Raw genomic sequence first — 14,756 nt, 5'->3', positions numbered from 1 at the left:
GTGGCGCCGTTATTCCTAGTTGCTGTGATTTTTCTATTACGAAATACCTAGGTAGGCTCTATCTTCCATACAAAGGCCTCATCATTGATCAAATTAGGTCATTATTAAACGAGGGAACCCTCGTTTCTTCACTTAAATATATGAAGAATAATGATATGTCGCTTATCCTCTATAAAGCACCATATTCCCTTCCAGGACTACTACTTGTAGGTTTTAACAAATTATTGATTTTAATACATGTGTTAGGAACCTCATATTGAATGGGCATTTTACCAAGCTACTGTAGGCAAAAATATAGATGTATGTATGTATATCTTTAACTTATATAGCGCCCACAGCTGTTCTTAGCGCTTTGCAAAAGACAATAGAGTACAGGGAATTATAATACAATATGTGCAACAAAGAAGATCAGTGGAGAGAAAGGAAATCCCTGCCCCGGAGAGCTTACAATCTAAGTGGTATGATGGGAGATTTACAGAAAGCAGGTGAGGGAATGAGTGCAGTAGGTGTAGTCATTGGTAGGGGTCACTATGAGAGAACTCAAGTTTAGAGGATCGACTTGATCAAAAAGATCAAGAATATATCTCCTCCCTCTTGGAACTAGAACATGACAATTGCCGCATAGGAAATGATCAGACAAATCTGAATCTCGTTGCCAGTATCCCACATACCACATATAGTAATCTATAAATAAAATCTATATTTTACCCTATGCAATCACAAAGTGACAATATCAAAGTATTTTCTAAATTGGTTATGAAGGACTTTGATAAAATATGGGAACAGAACAGCAAAATAAATGATTTGTCTAGAGAAGAATGCATTGCTTTGAAGAATTTAGAGTGCAATTTGGATATTGTTATCAAACAGGCTGATGAGAGAGGGTGTATTGTGCTTCTCAAAAGGGAAGTTAACATTGAAGAAGCATATACTGCAGACCAGGGGAGCTCAACTCCAGTCATCAAGCCCCCCAATAGGTCAGGTTTTCAGGATATCCCAGCTTCAGCACAGGTGGCTCAGTCAAAGGCTCAGTTTTGGATTGAACCACCTGTGCTGAAGCTGGGATATCCTGAAAGCCTGACCTGTTGGAGGGGGGCTTGAGGACTGGAGTTGAGCACCCCTGCTGTAGGCTGTTAGGGGACAAAAAACACATACACGGAATTGAAAGAAGATTCTACTCAGATATTTCTTGGAGAATTTAAATCACTTTTAGATACAGATAAATAAAATGGTGTCTTGATACATTCTGAATACCAGTACTTCTTGAATGCATTTCCAAGAGTAACCTATGGTTCCTAAGAACACTTAGAAACCACTAGGATGCCCTATCATCTCAGGAATTTGCTCTTTAACAACTAATCTGTCAGAACATTGATTATTTTTTGCAACCACTGGTCCTGTTCCTTAAATATTATCTATGTAGCCCCGACCCCGTTTTACCTCCAACGGCGGTGTGCGGGAACAGGGAGAGACTGCGGCTGTGCAGGGAGCTGCCGGAGCTCAGAGGCGGTTCTGCACTGCGGGTGGCAGCCATCTCAGATGTGGGTGCATGCGCAGAAGCAATCGCGCATGCGAGGAAGGCTCACTAGTTGTGGCGGCCATCTTGCTACACCTCGCACATGCGCAAGAGGCATTGCAAGGGGTGGCCATTGCACCAACAGCTCTGCAGGGGAACTATAGCTCCCATGAGCCTCTGGGAGGAGAGTCACATGTTGCCAGGTAGCCAACAGGGCTAGGAGAATCTAGGCAGTATGGGATTGATACTTTTGGCGCGCCTGGGACCATGCCAGGCGGAAGAGGGACCTCAACGGAGAAGCTAGTGTCCAGGGAGAAGTGCTCCCCTGGACTAGGCCAGATCTCCCCCCTTAGGCCCCAGATAGGCCCTGGCTCAAAATAGGTTGTGGCTGCTACAGGGAAAGCCCATAGCTAGGGACTTTTCCCTAATAGCTGCTTATAGTCAGTGTATAGCACCGGTGAGACGTCACGCGGTGATTGTGGCCTGTGGTCTGGGACCAGACTACCTTCATTGTAAGAGACTCTTTATGGTGATACCATCCAGCAGGAGTTCACCCCACGTGGAGGCCGACAACGAGAAAGTTGGATCAGACGGATCCCCTTTATAAATCTGCAGTACCCGGGTGCTGGGATAGCACTATCTCCTACACTTTTGGGTGGGCCCTGACATTGGGAGGGAAAAGGACATCAGTGTATTGGTGCCAAGCACCCTATGTACTTTAGGGACACTCACTGGTGGTACTAGGTTGGGCATCTTATACTGTGTGGTACAGGGTACTGTTTCTTGTGTGTTCGGCAAAGGTTGTTATTATAGTGTGTGTGTATTACTGGTATTGTTGCTGTGAGGGGCTTATCCCACCACGTTGGGATCCCTTGCAGGTGGAGGAGCTGCACCGAGACGAACAAGATATCACCCCAGGCTCCCAGTGGCGGAGGCTCAGGCCTCCTGGTTGCCAGGCAGGTAATAGCAGCATTGGTAATTCCTTCCCAGGTATGGGGGGAAATGGGGCTACATCTAAGAGAGACAATAGACTTCATACAAAAGGTTCCGGATATAACTGTGAGGATTACACATGGATAGCATGTGATGTCCAGTCATTATATACATGTATGCCTCATCAAAAAGGGGCAGCAGCTGCTGAATTATTTTTTTTTAATCCATGAGAACCTCCTCCCTCCCACTTCCCCTCAATCAGCAGTCTTTTTATTGTTGTTTCCATTCTATTCTTTTATTGAAGCAGTTACTCTGGTTTAAAGGTTTGTGGGGAAACCTATCAGCCGGAACTAGTTTCTAATAGCCTGGAGAAGAGTAAAAGCTTAAATAGAAGCACTCTGCAGTACAAAAATAAAAACAGAACACTCAAAAGGGGAACGGTGTAATACTGTATATGTCCAACCTTTCCTAATCGTGGTGCTTTTAAATACTTGCAGACCCATCATAACAAAGACTCAACATGATTAAAGGTATTGAAACTATCATTACAGAGAAAAGGGGAGGGGACATATTGAGGAATTAATTTAGACAAAGATAAAGTTTTTGGAATCACTTCCTCCCTATAGTACCATTTCTCCAACTTTTATCGAGATCAATTTCGTAAAGATAAAAAAAAAACAATATATTTATCCATATTTATCTCATAAGCTTGTTTGCAATATATTATTTTATTATCTTTATAATTTGTTTGTGTTATTTGCTTTTAGCAAGAGAATGGTAGGAGTAGAACACCCCCAAGTGATGCTATCCAGAGGTAAATACCAGTATATTCTTGAAATGACAATTCCCAGACGGTAAAAGTACAAATGTAAATCACAGAAACACTTGCAGATAATTGAATCCTTTGTTTTCTTGTCTCAAGTGTACACTGAGCCCACAGGTTCAACTGGCCTATCCCAAAGGCACCAATTATGTTAACCTGTTATTTGCTGTGTGAGCTAGTGTTAGAGAATGACTTATGTGAGTATTTGGAATAAATATGTACACACTCAGTAGGAGGTCTTGATGAAACCGTCGGCGTGCTCCAGTCTTTGAGAAGTATCCAGATAGACAAGGTGTGTAAGACGATGCACAGGCTTTGGGGGGGGGGGGAATAATTCTTTGCTTTTAGGGAATTCTGACTGGATAATTTATTTATGTATTTTTTTATGAATAGTTCTAATGTATATTTCTTATGTATGTGTAGCCCCCTGCTATATTTCTCTGACCTAGTATTGTAAGTTTTGGTAATAGCAGGCAGTGCTAGTGTTAATCCCTTAACACATGGCCTAACATGTGTGTTGTATTTCCCCAAAGTTATAATGTTGCAGTTTTCAGATAGGTGCCTGAAAACAGTTAGGCTGAGTTCAGGGTGGTTACTACGCGACGTGCGTGCACGTTCGGGACGAAGTTGTGAAAGAGAATATCTGTTTTCAGGGTAGAAACGACCCTTGGCGTCAAAGTATAGCTTTGACGCTGCTACATTTTGCCGACACAACCAAAATGTATTTTTCAGGCTGCAGTCGCGTCACGTGAGCTGGTTCAGCGAACCAGCTCCGTGACACGTTCGCCCCCCCCCCCCCGCCACGCCCCCAAACACTGTGACCCAACTCCTGCAGCTAAGGCACAGGTCGCTGGGCTGCAGGAGCACGCGGCGGAGGCGCGCACGGAAGCTTGTGGCCGTAGTATCCACCCCGAACTCAGCCTTAGTCACATGCAAAGGAAGTGGGCTTGCTCTAGTGGGACCTGCCCAGTTTTTAGGGCAGGGGAGTTAGTCACACCCCTGGTATAAAAGGGGCATCCTATGCAAATTAGGGCAGTCCCTGGGAAGCTGGTGCCTGGGAGTACCTGGGAATCCAGTCCCTGATGGGTCTACTGTGTTCCAGTGCTGAATCTGGCTCCTCTCGAGTCTATTCCTGCACAGGGGAGGGATGATGCCCCCTGGGTAAGGACACTACTACAGGTCCAGGCTGTGGAGGCCTATCTGCCCAGGAAAGTGGTGCATGTATCACGGCCTAAGGATGGGGCATGGATATGGACTAATTGCTAAATATTCCCTGGTTCTCAATAAAGTCCCTGTTGCACTATTACTAGCTCTCAAGGGTATTCCTTTTCTACAAGTTCCTGCGAGGAATGGCTCCCTGCCTCTGGCTGGGCCCTTACAGGTGGAGGCACTGCACCAGACAATCTTAAGTAGTCCAAACTCCCTCTACGCGGAGGACCAGGCTCCTGGAATACCTACACGTGAGCACTACTAACACCTCCATAGCACCGTAATACCATCTATCTATCGTCTGAGGGGGGGAGGGGTAGGGGTGTTACATATGTATTGTATTACATATTTTTTTCATAAATGTATACATTCTATTCTTACTAGGGCATATGTTGTCTTTTGTTTGAATAGCAGCATTATCCACCTTGCACATTGTTCTACAATATATAAGTAACGGTGTTTCCCCCACCCGGTGGGAGATTTGGCCATTACTGTACGTGTGGTGCATGATACCTGCTGGTAACAGCAGGACTGAGCTGTCCGCCGATGGTAGTGGGGACACAGGATCAGGTTTCTGGGGTACATTGCATATAGTACAGAGGAGTACCACAGAAAAGTCTCCCTATTGGGCGCACTACAGAATCTGTGTTAATGAAATTAGATAGATGGTCTAGCATTCTGTGCTCTATAGATTTGGACAAATGTTTGTCAGCAGTTTCTGTTGAGAGGTGTACATTGATCTACAACCAGGCACATTTTGGCATACATATGTTGGTTAGGTTTAGTTAAATTGCTGTGTTTTAAATGTGACACTTTTAGGGTTTAACTTAAATGCAACACATTATTTACAGCAGGCATGTCAAACTCGCGGCCCGCGGGCCGCATGCGGCCCACACCGAGTATCTGTGCGGCCCACCCAGTGTGTCCCGGTTACGGCGGCGGTGAGGAGGATGCGGCAGCTGGTAAGTATTGTCTGTGTGAGTGAATGCTGCCAGGTGATTGGATGAAGGGCCGCATGGGTTTGAATGAAGGAGGCGGGACTTAGAATGCCGGCCGGGATGCAGGGGATTGGTCGCAGGCAGGTCAGAGGAAGCCGGGGGCGGGGCTTCCGCTTTGTGCAGAGCACACAGTGAGTGTGTCTCTGCCTTCCCGCTCCTCTGCCTGCTGCGCGATGTCCCCCGCCGGGCGGGCAGCCACAGGGACCCGAGGTAGAGGCGCTCACCCCCCTTGCTGCTGACCCCCCTTGCTGCTGACCCCCCTTTGCCGCTAACCCCTCTTTGCCGCTGACCCCCTTGCTGCTAACCCGCCTTTGGTGCTGACCCCACGTGTTCTCCGCTCCGAGCTCCTTGCCGCTCCTTGCCGCCGGGTCTGGCAGCGGGGAAACCACCTCTCACTGCCCCCTGTGTGCTCCGCTCCGAGCTCCCGCGGCGGGTCTGGCAGCGGGGAAACCACCTCTCACTGCCCCACGTGTGCTCCGCTCCGAGCTCCCGCGGCGGGTCTGGCAGCGGGGAAACCACCTCTCACTGCCCCCTGTGTGCTCCACTCCGAGCTCCCGCGGCGGGTCCCCTTGCCGCTAACACCCTTTGCCGCTGACCCCCCTTGCCGCTCACCCCCTTTCTGCGCCCCCCCCTTGCCGCTCACCCCTTTCTGCGCCCCCCCCCCCCTCCTTGCACCCTTGGCGCTTTCTATGCCCCCCCCCCCCCCATCCATCCATCCGTCCGTCGCTGTTTGTGTGTGTGTGGGGGGGGGGGGGAGTGTGTGTGTGGGGGGGGGGGGGAGTGTGTGTATGTGGGGGGTGGGGAAGTGTGTGTATGTGGGGGGTGAGGGAGTGTGTGTATGTGGGGGGGGGGGAGTGTGTGTATGTGGGGGGGGAGTGTGTGTATGTGGGGGGGGAGTGTGTGTATGTGGGGGGTGGGGGAGTGTGTGTATGTGGGGGGGGGGAGTGTCTCTCCCCCACCCTCTCTCTCCCCCACCCTCTCTCTCTCCCCCCACCCTCTCTCTCTCTCCCCCACCCTCTCTCTCTCTCCCCCACCCTCTCTCTCTCTCCCCCACCCTCTCTCTCTCCCCCACCCTCTCTCTCTCCCACCCTCTCTCTCTCCCTCTCTCCCACCCTCTCTCTCGCTCCCCCACCTTCTCTCTCTCCCTCTCCCCCACCTTCTCTCTCTCTCTCTCCCACCTTCTCTCTCTCTCCCCCACCTTCTCTCTCTCTCCCCCACCTTCTCTCTCTCTCCCCACCTTCTCTCTCTCTCCCCCCACCTTCTCTCTCTCTCTCCCCCACCTTCTCTCTCTCTCTCCCCCACCTTCTCTCTCTCTCTCCCCCACCCTCTCTCTCTCTCCCCCACCCTCTCTCTCTCCCCCACCCTCTCTCTCTCTCCCCCACCCTCTCTCTCTCTCCCCCACCCTCTCTCTCTCCCCCACCCTCTCTCTCTCCCCCACCCTCTCTCTCTCCCACCCTCTCTCTCTCTCTCCCCCACCCTCTCGCGCTTTCTCTCTCCCACCCTCTCTCTCTCCCATCCTATCTCTCTCTCTCCCACCCTCTCTCTCTTTCTCCCACCCTCTCTCTCTCTCTCTCCCACCCTCTCTCTCTCTCTCCCACCCTCTCTCTCTTTCCCCCACTCTCTCTCTCCCCCACTCTCTCTCTCTCTCTCCCACTCTCTCTCTCCCCCACTCTCTCTCTCTCCCCCACTCTCTCTCTCTCCCCCACCCTCTCTCTCTCCCACCCTCTCTCTCTCTCCCACCCTCTCCCCCACCTTCTCTCTCTCTCTCCCCCACCTTCTCTCTCTCTCTCCCCCACCTTCTCTCTCTCTCTCCCCCACCTTCTCTCTCTCTCCCCCACCCTCTCTCTCCCTCACCCTCTCTCTCTCTCTCCCTCACCCTCTCTCTCTCCCTCACCCTCTCTCTCTCTCCCACCCTCTCTCTCTCTCCCACCCTCTCTCTCTCCCACCCTCTCTCTCTCCCACCCTCTCTCTCTCCCACCCTCTCTCTCTTTCCCCCACTCTCTCTCTCCCCCACCCTCTCTCCCCCACCCTCTCTCTCTCTCTCTCCCCCACCCTCTCTCTCTCTCTCTCCCCCACCCTCTCTCTCTCTCTCCCCCCCACCCTCTCTCTCTCTCTCCCCCACCCTCTCTTTCTCCCACCCTCTCTCTCTCTCTCCCTCTCTCTCTCTCTCTCTCTCCCCCACCATCTGTCTGTCACCCTCTGTCTGTCACCCTCGCCCACTCTCTCTGTTTTATCTTAACTGCACTATACCTACACCGAAATAACCTATTCTGCTTTCTTCCAGATCTGACTCAAGTTTCACATGGGAGACATCGGAAGACAGGTAGGGAACACCTCCTCTCCAGTATAGTACCTTGAGGGACTGCGGATCAGGTAAGATCCCAGGCGGGATTGCTGCTTTGGAAATTGTTAAGAGGGGGCATCCTGACACTGGTTAATGGGTTCAGAAGTCATTCACGTCTGGCTTTTTTTTGGTTCGGTTAGTGAGGTGTACACACACACACACACACACACACACACACACACACACACACACACACACACACACACACACACACACACACACACACACACACACACACATTACTTTTCGAAATAAACCTACGTTTCTATGAAAATTTAAGTTGTTTTTTTTTGCGGCCCACCTAGACTTAAACCTTGTTTATTTGGCCCTTGTTGGCATTTGAGTTTGACATGCTTGATTTACAGTGTGTTCATATCCTTAAGCAAAACTTTGGATAATCTGACATTAATTTACAACTATGTTCAAATGCTTTTATGCTTTGTAAGGTCCGTGGTTTGCTGTAAACTTGTATTTCATTTGGACCCTATCAACACCAATAGAACTTCTGTTTTTCTGTATAAAGGATTTTTTGCTAGAAAGAGCCATTTAATATACTTACCTTAAGAGGTGAATTGTGTACACCTTTACAACCTTGTTTGCAGATACATTACCAGAGTAAGCAACCTTTAATGAGATGTTATTTGTCCTTTGACTATATCCAAACAGGTACATGAATTAAACACCTATGACTGTTTTTTTATTTTAATTTAAGTCATTCACCATTACAAGTGGTTATTTTATGATGAACTTTAATAAATGTTATGTCTTAACTTAATTTCATCAACACAGATTCTGTAGTGCGCCGAATAGGGAGACTTTTCTGTGGTACTCCTCTGTACTATATGCTTTGTATATATTTTTCTCCTAGGTAGCACACATGTTTTGCTAAGGTCGGTTTGAGCGGGGCCATCATTTTCTTGTTCTGGGGTACATTACCCTCATGGTTCTCTAGCAGTACAGCGCCTCCATCTGCCGCAGGCTCCAAGATGAATGGAGGCGATATCCTACGGTAGAAATACTCCCTCTCCTCCCAGTAAGATCACACACCAGGCAGGAGGTATATGCAAACAGGAACAGTCTTTATTGATACCACCACAGAACAGCAGTGGTCTGCTCAATCACAGCTTCTCAGGTCAGCTATCCACTGGATGATGGTCCCTGGACAACCAATACAGGTCAGGGCCCCTGCAGCTGTCCTAGCTCCTCCTGACTCCCCTATCAAAAGTCAGGGTATAGGCTCACACTCACTCTCCCCCACGGGGGAGAGGTTAGGAAAGGCCCCAACCTCAGGCTCCCAGTTGTTTGACCTTGCCTCTCTCAGTGGGGAGAAGCACTAATGAATTTGGGGTGGTACTGCCTTTAAGTACAGCCAGGAGGAGGGCACCAGGTCTGTCCATTGGACATGCTCAGGCCTTAGGTCACTGCCTCCCACTGTCACTCAAATGCAACACCATGGAGTGGGGAAACCCCATCTTAACTGCTGGTAAGGCCTGATCTTACAAGGGCAGGCTAGTAGCCACAGGTGGGGAAAGGAAAAAGGAAATGACGCGGCGGTCACAGCTCCTCCAATCAGCCTCACGCAAGTAGAAAAAATAAAAAACTTTATTGATTATGCAACATGAGCAACAGCAAAAGAACACTCTGACGCGTTTCGTCTGGGTCAGACTTTTTCAAAGAGTGAAAAAGTCTGACCCCAGACAAAACGCGTCAGAGTGTTCTTTTGCTGTTGCTCATGTTGCATAATCAATAAAGTTTTTTATTTTTTCTACTTGCGTGAGGCTGATTGGAGGAGCTGTGACCGCCGCGTCATTTCCTTTTTCCTTTCCCTACCTGGCTTACTATACACGGCTGGAGCACACCGACATCACCACGCCGACAGCACCACGCAGCTGGACATCGTGCTGCTTCATCATCAGCTACATTGGCAGATCACGCAGGCAATTCGTGAGTACTGACCGCTGAACTCTTCACCGCTGGACACAGGGTGCAGGTGAGGCTGTATCGGATTGCTTGGACTTACCTTTGGGCATTTCCTTGGAGGTGCCCAGCTGTACTTCTACCGACAAACGCCCCCCACCCTGTATTAGTCTACAATTGGATGAAGTTTATTGTTTACATATAATTAAGTGATGTCTTCCTCCACATGCCTCATGGACTGAAAAACAGCCTTGATTTTAGTAGCCCCAGGGACACAAGGGGGTCATTCCCCAATATTTTTTTTTTTTTTAGTAGCCACAGGTGGCATGGCTACATGCACATCTAAAGTTTTACTAAATCCCAGCATCTTTGTATGTATGTGTACAGTATGTATATAATATATATATATATATATATATATATATATATATATATATATATATATATATATACATACAAGTGTATATATATATATATATATATATATATATATATATATATATATATATATATATATATATATATTATACATATTGTTCTTCTTAATCTTTATTTAGTTGTCTAATACATTTTATAAAAGCTCTCGGTGTTCTTCTCATGCTCTGATATGTTGTATTTTTTATCCTAGTCGCAATACAGTACGCAACAATTTGTTGTTGCTTTTGAGTGTCATACAATAGGTTGAATTTTCTAATGCAAAGGTATGGTTACTATGGTAACCAAAAGGTATTTAAACTACTGAGTGCCTACAACCTTCCACTATACCCCTGAAACGGGTAGGGTTACTAGAACCAGTCAATTCTGAGGACGACGGGTATCACCCAGTGATGTCAAAACACTGCGGCACCAACAAACCCGGGTGATGGATTTTCCTTCCAACGGAGACGATATGAGAGAGTCCCCCATGGCAGCTTGCAGTGGATAAGACAACTCCTGGGATGAAAAAGCTGATCACAGAGCGAAGGCCCCAACTGAAGGACTTAAGTTTTTATTAAAAGCTACACTGTAAATGCATTAACTTTATTTTCTTTTAATATTATTGTTAATGTTATTAAAACCTTATTACGCTATTGAAAGCGTTTGTGCTTGTTTTCTTACGGGTATTCATTTTTCACAGTGATACAGTGCAACCATGTTTCAACCAGTATCCCTTCCACAGCACCCTTATCATTTTTACTTTTTCTGTCATATGTATTTTACATTTTTGACTAACCCTGGATTTGGGAATTTTTCTTCTAATTAATTTTTGCACCCACTAGTAACCTATCTTTTCTATTAATGTAATATATTTTTTAGTAAAATACTAACATTCCTTTATTAGTTATTTAAAACTTAAATTATTCAATTTTTAATCGCTCTCTGTATTTTGGCGCTCCATCACATTATTAACTTATTTATATATAATTGGAATACATATCATTTAAAAAAAATGCTAAACCTGTATACAGAAAAAACGCTTTTTATACAGAGAGATTATGACAGACTGAAGGACAGCTTGATATGAATTATGAAAGGCCTCAAGGATCCTGCTAAAGTTTAAGGATCCCCAATTGTCTAGGGTCAACCGTTTAAGAACCACTGGCTTTGTGAATCTGAACATTACTTTGCAATTCAGGGCCTTATTGCTCAATGAAAAGGCGATCACAGTGTGTGACTAATCTACACCTCTATACTGTAGCACTTCTACAATGCCTCAAGCTTTGCAATACTGTTTTTAAAATGTTTCACAGGCCATTATTCTGTACAAAAGTGTTATAGCTTTATAATACATATATATTGAAGCAGCACTTCCTCTGGAAGTTTCTGCAATATAAAAGCCAGACCGGGCACACCCCAATTCCACAACTTCCGTGCTGGTGAGGTAATAGCAAAAGTCCACTTTATTGAAGATAACCAGACTTAGAACATACATCAGGTGCATGACGTTACCACTAGCAATTCACTCCCTTGCCAGTAACAATGTTATTCTCCCATATCTACCACTGAACTGTCAAGCCTAAAAGTCTTTGAAGGACGCAGATTACATCCGATTGGATCTAAACGATTGGGCCCTGGATTTGGCGTCATGCAAGGCGTATGGTTCTTTTTTTTTTTTGCTGCATTTTTTTCCCCCGTGGTTTTTAATTTTTGTTCGGGAACTCGAGTGGCGCAGAGGATGATCTTTTTAAAACATTATTGGATGTATTCTTTGGTCTTTTTTGATGTTTGGAAAACGGCCCATAGGATTAACCGCGTGAGAGTAAAGCCAGTGGGTAATGGGGGTAATTTCCCTGGTTTGGGTAGTGAGGGAAAGAGGTAGGTGTTAGGCACCATGTTTGCCGAAGGGGCTAGTAAGGAATGTCAAGCAATGTCTTACCACCCTTGTTTGTATGCAAGTTGGGTAGGTAGTATAGCGGTAGGAATATATTAAGATGTTAGTAGACGTTAGTGGCCAGCTAGTCATGGGTTGATCATAACTATCTGGCCACTTGGGCTACTATGGGGTTAATATATTAAAAAGTTGTTAAATGTGTATGTAATATATTTTTATCATCTAATCCAGGTTGGTTTAGGTTATCTTCCATATATGTGTAAAATAGTCATTATATAGGTAGGTAAGATAAGTCTAACGCCAGCCTAGGGTAGGAGACAAAAATTGCAGTTAATATTTAGAGGTATCTACAGAAAATCACGTTAGTGCTCATTAATAATTAATTATCTATTAAATCCACATTTGTATGCTTTTTTTTTTATTCATAGCGATAAAATAAAGTTGCCGTAAAATGCACTTTAAAAATGCACTTTATTTCTGCTTTACAGCATGCTGTAGTGAAAAGCCCAGTAAAAAAACATTGGCGGTAAATGGCGTTAGTTTATTTCACGTTCTGGAGTTAAGTGAATATGATCCTATATGTCTGAATTGCTGTAAGTGACCCAATCAATAATCTATTACTGACTTTCTGGCTGCAACGTGCCCAGTTTGTCATCTTTCAGGGCAAACGGCTTCTTTTTTTCCACAGTTTATTTTCTAGAGATGCATGAAGGACCTATTCTGAGACCTACTGTATATCTGACACATTTTGTTGCAACTTAAATTAAGAAAAATTCTGTACTTTTTTTTTTTTTTAACAAAACTTTTATTTCCAATTGGAAAGTTGCGTTTAATTTGCAACATTTTATCTTGTCTGATTTAAATACCCTTGCATTTTAATGTATTAGCAAAAGGGCTGAAGTTTATACACAGGCAAGACAAAGTCATTACTCCAGCATATTTAGTTTGAGAGGATTACAAAATACATCTAAGGTTTTTTTATGTACCATAAGGATATAAAAAGGAGACATTGTGATTACCATAAAACACATATTCATTAATGTATGAATATGCAAGTTTATTAGGAACCAGATGTTGTGTCCTAATCAAGTTAGCCTTAGTCTGCAACAATTAATATAAAAATGTTACAAAAAAAACAGTAGATTTCTTTTAAAGATGTTCCCTAGCAAACAGTAGTCAATCAGAATACAAATATCTTTTTTGTCAACGGATGCTAAAAAAAAAATCTATCAGTAGAAAAAGTAGCTAGTGTAATTTGAAGGGGGGTTTAATTGTGATGTAATGTATTACCAGGGATGTATTGTGTAAACTGTATTTTGAACATACCAATTCTCGTTATGACTCAGTCCTTGATAGTGCTTACCTAAGGGCGACACATAACCTAGAGATGGGCTTGTCCAGGCCTGCAACATCACTGCTCCTTCTGAGGAGAGAGACAGCTGCTGGAGCGGCCAAAAGTTGGGGCCACATTCAGCCCCTGGGTCGCCTGTTACCCCACAATGCTATACAGGTGTATAAATTGATATCTGTTTCTTATATGGCATGTTATTTTTACGATAAATAAATTTAAAAAAAGTTGTTTTGTGCTAAAAACATTATTCTTGGGGGACATTGCTAGGACGTGGAATGAGAAAGTCGCATCCCAGTTCGTCTCCATTCGGGAAGGACAAATTAAAGAAAACACCCTAAAAAAAAAGTCTAAAAAGCTGCTCAGCCACTTGTGCTGAGTCCCCCTACACAACCAATGTATTATAATGTAAGCCATTACTTTCTACTGAAGGCCCCCAGTCCCCGGAAATGTATTCCTCCCCTATCTCGTATCCCAAGATGCGGTGCGCATAGGCAACAAAGAAGAAAACAGAGCTCTGGAGGATTCACTGCAGATGGATCAGGTGCTTGGGCTGGTGTGGTGAACATCGGAAGTCCCCAGTGGAGCTTGGATCCAGACTTTCCGGTTGGAGATAGCAGAGGCAGGTGTCAGCTACCTCGTGGGAGGAGCCGTGTCTGACAGGATCCTGGTAATGAGACCAGGGAAGGGGGGAGATGTGGAGAAAGAGATCGAGGGGGCCTGCTGTCAAGGGAGAGAGGGAGGGATCAGGAGAGTGGACTGCCACAGTGCATAGAGACCTTCACTAGGGTAATTCCCCCCACAATCTGTGAACATAGGAAAGAGGTAGAAAAATGCCCACCAAGACCCCTCACATAAACCTTACGAACTATCTAGTCTTTATAGAACCTGGAAAATAAAGTGGAACCAGGGAACCACACTGCCTGACTGCCATACCACAATCAGGGAGGACCAATTCTGCACCCCCACCAGCCCCTAGGCATAGAGGAGGCCCAAAATCAGCTAGATTAAAATAAGTTAGCTCCCTTTACTGTATTAAACAAAATAAACAAAACTTATTTGAATTTGAAATACACTGGAACCTCAGCACATACAGTAGTTAATAACAGCACAAACAATAATAAAGTTGCACACACGCGCAGGCTAATTAGTTGATCTAAATCAACTTTAAAAAAGAAAGTACCAGAATGCTTAAGTGGAGCTGAGCAGGATGACAGACTAATGGACAGGCACAGCGTCTAGGTGGAATAAAACAACCTTACACCAAGAAAAATACAAGATTGCAAAAATACATGCTCAGAGAAAAGAACCTCTCAAGATGGCATCAAAAGTAAATAAAGCCCCAACAAGCCCCACA

Source organism: Ascaphus truei, chromosome 2, assembly GCF_040206685.1.
Source record: "Ascaphus truei isolate aAscTru1 chromosome 2, aAscTru1.hap1, whole genome shotgun sequence".
Taxonomy (NCBI): Eukaryota; Metazoa; Chordata; class Amphibia; order Anura; family Ascaphidae; genus Ascaphus; species Ascaphus truei.
Note: the sequence above shows the minus strand (reverse complement) of the source record.